Source organism: Bubalus kerabau, chromosome 4, assembly GCF_029407905.1.
Source record: "Bubalus kerabau isolate K-KA32 ecotype Philippines breed swamp buffalo chromosome 4, PCC_UOA_SB_1v2, whole genome shotgun sequence".
NCBI lineage: Eukaryota > Metazoa > Chordata > Mammalia > Artiodactyla > Bovidae > Bubalus > Bubalus kerabau.
In genome coordinates, this window is record NC_073627.1 from 71,255,551 (window position 1) to 71,260,603 (window position 5,053).

The 5,053-nt window shown below is 53.1% G+C and overlaps 1 long non-coding RNA gene across 1 annotated transcript; it reads right to left on the bottom strand.

Annotated features, from left to right (window-relative positions):
- Positions 1-3,306: 3,306 nt before the first annotated feature.
- On the bottom strand, positions 3,307-4,752 carry LOC129649814 (uncharacterized). Its single transcript, XR_008713301.1, has 2 exons — positions 4,302-4,752; positions 3,307-3,795 (listed from the first exon to the last, which is right to left on the bottom strand). It is a non-coding gene; the product is annotated as an uncharacterized LOC129649814 (long non-coding RNA).
- Positions 4,753-5,053: the final 301 nt, after the last annotated feature.

Sequence of the window (5,053 nt, forward strand, 5' to 3'; positions counted from 1 at the left end):
AGCGTCTCCTGCGTTGGAGGCGGATTCTCCACCACTGAGCCACCTGCTGCGGCTGCTAAGTCACTTTCAGTCCTGTCGGACTCTGTGCGACCCCATAGACAGCAGCCCACCAGGCGCCCCTGTCCCTGGGATTCTCAGGGCAAGAACACTGGAGTGGGTTGCCATTTCCTTCTCCAATGCATGAAAGTGAAAGTGAAGTCGCTTAATTGTGTCTGACTCTTAGCAAATCCCATGGACTGCAGCCTACCAGGCTCCTCCGTCCATGGGATTTTTCAGGCAAGAGTACTGGAGTGGGGTGCCATTACCTTCTCCGACTTAGCCACCTAGGAAGCCCCAAATCTTGTTTGCTGCTGCCGCTGCTAAGTCACTTTAGTAGTGTCTGACTCTGTGTGACCCCATAGACGGCAGCCCACCAGGCTTCCCCGTCCCTGGGATTCTTCAGGCAAGAACACTGGAGTGGGTTGCCATTTCCTTCTCCAATGCATGAAAGTGAAAAGTGAGAGTGAAGTCGCTCAAGACAGAAATAAAAAAGTAAAATGGAGCCAGGTGTGCAGGCTCCTGCCCGCCCTTCGCTTCAATACTCAAGTATTGAATTGCCCTTATCTCAGGAGCCATGCACTAAGGCAGGCCTGGGACTCAGCTGGTGTGACTTGACATTAAGGGACTGCTTACCAGCAGGAAACTCACCTGCTTTTTCCAGGTAAAAAGCTAAAAGCGACCTGGCACTTCTGCTCTGGCTCCTGGCGGAGTCATGGCCCTGCAGTTTCTACAGTCCCTTCTGGGTGAAAGTCACCTTCCCAAAGTCCTTGTGGATCTTCCGCAGCCACCTCAAGCGAAAGCCCAACTCCCGGGGAACCCAAGCCGTGGCTCCCTCCCATTTGGGGAAGAAAAAAAAAAAAAAGTAGACTAGAGTGGGGGTGTGGCAGGGATGGACAAAAAAAAAAGGGAGGAAAATCCTGCGAAACGTGTTTTGGCAGGCCCGGCCTTCCGAGCCCTTCCATATGTGTTCCATATTGCGCAGACCCGGTCTTTGATGTTTTTCCTGAAAGTAGAGACATTATTCTTTCTCCAACTGCGCCTGAACCCACAAACAGGGAAACGGCGAGGCCGGGCCACAGGCCCCCGGCAGGTTGGCCACGTAAATGGAGTCGCTGCCCCGACGCCCTCGGCCCCGGGGCTCTCCCGTTGTGGACACCAGCCAGGCTGGATCCAAGGTGTCCTACCGACGGCAGTTAGGAGCTAGGCGTCACTCATTCATCTAACTCCTAACACCCAGTTAGGAGTTACCAAATGGGCCCTCATGTGCCCACTGTCAAGTCCTCCTTCCCATTGCCTCCCTCTATCTCCCTCTACCTGTGCAGTAACCTTCTAGGAGCCCTGAATCCGCTAGGGCTCTTCCTAGCAATAGGGAGGGCCAGGCCGCCACCCACCGCGACCCAGAGGCAGAGCAGTCCTGGAAGTGACTTCAATAATCCCAGTACCTCGAGAGTGGGCGGAGCGGAGAGGGCTGGCCAACAAGAGCAGCTGCATCAGAGCTCCCACCACTTCCGGGTCTCTGCAAGTACTTCCGGGTGTGCGGACTGTGTAGGCGCCTGTTGCTGCTGCTGCTGCTGCTTAGTCCCTTCAGTCGTGTCCGACTCTGTGCGACCCCATAGACGGCAGCCCACCAGGCTCCCCCGTCCCTGGGATTCTCCAGGCAAGAACACTGGAGCGGGTTGCCATTGCCTTCTCCTGTAGGCGTCTGTGGTTAATTACAAATACTCAAGGCGAAGGTTAGAGCCAAAAGAGAGCAGTAAACTATCTTAGCCGATGGTAACATCCAGGTGGGTGACACTATAGCCTCTCCAGTTGATCATGATCAAGCCCCAGTTCTCAAGCACGTTAGCGTCTACTCAGAGAAGGGGGATCTGAAGTGGAAGACCAGGGCGCTGCTGCAGCATCCCTGCCCCACCTGTCATCGCAAGTACTCAAGCACGGCCCGAGTGCCCCATTAGTTAGGGTGAATTTCACCAGGCACACGAGGCACGGCATTTATGCACTTTGGCTTCCAGGAAGGTCTTGGTTGTCTGGGGTGAATCTGACCTGAGGGTGAACTCGGTCGGGCTGGCTCAGGTTACCTAGAGACTCGCGGGTCAGGAGAGGTGCGCTGTCAGGAGAAATCACACTGATGGCGCTGTCCGTTCAGTGGGTCAGCTGGAGTGGGCCCCCTTGTATTTGGGTGCTGTGTTGAAAGTAGGAGCTGATCTACCTGAGGCGATCTCATTTATGAGCTTGAAGTTAACTGGATAGGCACAGGCTACACACATGCCCACCTTTATTTACAGTTGCTCTCAAACAATTGCTCCTTTTCCTTCGGAGCATCCGTCTGTCAACCATGATCTATTGTTCCAGCTCCTACTGTATGCTCAGATCTTTAGCAGCTCTTTCAGGGATCCAAGGCCACAGAAGGCCAGTTTTCTGGCCGTGAACCTGGCTCAGAACTGGGTATTAGTGCGTTAGTAGAAAAAAGGGAGGGGGCACATTAAAATTACTTCTTCTGTTGCACTTTTTTCTGGAATGAATCAAAGGGTCCAGAGAAGAATATAATATTTCATGCCTGGACTTGAGCTCCGCTTCCTTTTTCTGACCCTTCCTCAACCCGGCTTTCGCTCCTCAAGAGATCTGGAATTCCCCTTACAGAGGGTGGGTGGGGGAAGAGCCAGCCCAGGTAAGTATGGGAGCCACATGGTCTCCAGAATGGAGAAAAGGAAATCATCTCCAAATGCAACTGGGCAGGTGGGGGTAGATTGAAGCCGAAAAGGAATAGGCAATCTGGATAACCCCCAAGGAAGCAGACCCTGGACCCTGGTGGTGAGGTGTGAGAAACAGTCAACATTTGGAGTTCTGGAGTCAGAAGATTTTTGGCAGTTAGATAACTTCCTGATCTGCAGTAAATCTCACGTGACCGAGAGCATGTTTCTGAAATTCTGTTGCCTGGCAACCTTCCTCTCTTTCCAAGTCTGCAAACTTAAGAGATTTTTACTGGGTCCCAGTTGAATGTGGTGCGGGCCAAATATGGGCCCAGGAAGGAGTCCAAGAGAGGCAGCTCCATCTCACTGACCTATTGCCTCTCAAGCTTTCAACTGCAAGGTGACACAGAGGCTCCCTTTTTGGAATGGATTCAGGCGCCCCCATTTGAGTGGCCAACCTATCGGTTCTGGACACTCCACAACGGTCCAAACTAAACTTTTTTTTTTCTTTTTATGTATAATTGCAAGCGTCTTCCATGGTCCCAGCACCCTCCTGGGCGTAATTAGGGCCTGACCATTATGGAAATATATGCAAGATGTTTAATTTTCCTTAGTGAAAAAATTTTAAAAAGAGCCTGACGCACAATGCAGGATTCCTTTGGAAGCAGCACGCGGTAAGAGGGGCCCAATCTTGAACCCTTCTCTGCGTGGGTGAAGGCAGGGGGAGGGGCTAAGGACCCCAAGCCTAGGCGGCTCCCTAGGACCCAAATCCCTGGGTTCTTCCACGGGCCAGTTGTTGTCGCCCCTGGGTCCCTGTGACCAGCTAGCCACTGCATCATTTCCACTCCCAAGCCCCCTAGTCATGCATGTGGGGCCTGGCTCGTTTGGCAGGTGAATAGGAGACCTTGCTCCACTGGCATCAGGAGTCCGGGTTTTTGCGTAGGTTCTGGTCCTCTTGGAACGTCTAATGTGGGGCCGTCTAATGTTGGCTTCTGAGACGTGCAGCGAGAGGGTTAGGGACAGACTGGAACACAGTCTCAAGAATGCAAGGGTCAGGTCTCGCCCACTGGGTGGGAGAATGCAAATTTCGGAACAAATCGCTTGTGAGACGGAAGGGATGGACTTGGAGACCCCAGAATCGGCGGTTAGGGGAGGCAGGGGGTCGCCTAGGAAGTCACACTTAATGGAAAGAGGGGATGGGAGTTCCATCACATCCCGCGTTTCTAGGGAAAAAAAATGACGGGATTTCCCCCAAGACAAATACACAGCGATAAGGCTCACCAGGGCTAGAAGCGGCACTTTCAAACCCTTATTGGGCATAGGTCCCAGTTTTTCAAACGTAAAAACAAACTTCACGAGGCCAAGATGCTGGCTCAAATCAAGTCCAGAAGCCAGGACTCAGCCCAGGCGTGCCTGGCCCCGAAATGCATTAAGGCGCTTGCCACTCAGCCGCTGGCAAAGAGCTCAAGCGGGATCATCGCGACGTTCCTAATATTACAAGAGTCCTGGAACTGTCTGAACCCTTGAAGGCTTTGGGGGAGGGATATCATCCTTAGGAAAGGAGAGACTTACCTTAAACCTGCCGCTGGGAGGAAGCTGGAGGTCGTTTCACGTTATGCTTTCCAGGCCGGCACCATTGCACCCTCCGCGCCTCGATGCCCACTGCCGAGCGCCTGTCGGCCGGCAGGGAGCCAAGGCAGCAGCTGGGTGCGTTGTCGCCGGCGCCATCCCCACTCAGCCAGCGCGCACAGCCCGCTGCTCTAGTGTTCTCATTTGGAGCCGTTTCTTTTTGGTTTTGGCTTAAGAAATCACCTTGGTCATGAAAAACGGTAATAATATCACTGGTCCGAGTATTCCAGAACGGTGAACAGCCCAGAATCTCCCCTGAGGCGGCGGGCGCGGTGCCCCTCCTGTACCACCGCCGGTGACTAGAGAGAGCCCTTAACGAGAGCAGCCCCGCTTGCAAGTGCCCGTCCTACGCTAAGAACCCCGGAAATATTGAGCTAGGGAAGTGCGCTCTAGAAACCGTGTGGAGAAACCGAGCCAAGTGGAGACAAACAAGCTTTAGCTTCGGTTGTTGGTAACTCAGGCAGAGTTCCGAAAGCTCTTCGAATGTTGTGCACAATTACTTCCCCTTTCCTTTCTCTTCCTACAGTTTCTGGTCCTTTTCATTTCCATCTCGAATGCCTTGATTTTTACTGTTTCCAGACTGAGTCCCTGGAAGGAGAGGAGATTTCACTTCCGGGTTAGGGCATTCTGGTCGGAGGAAGAAAAACCAAGTTCAACTCAAACTGGCGACCTAATCCCAGTCTCTGTTTAACCTC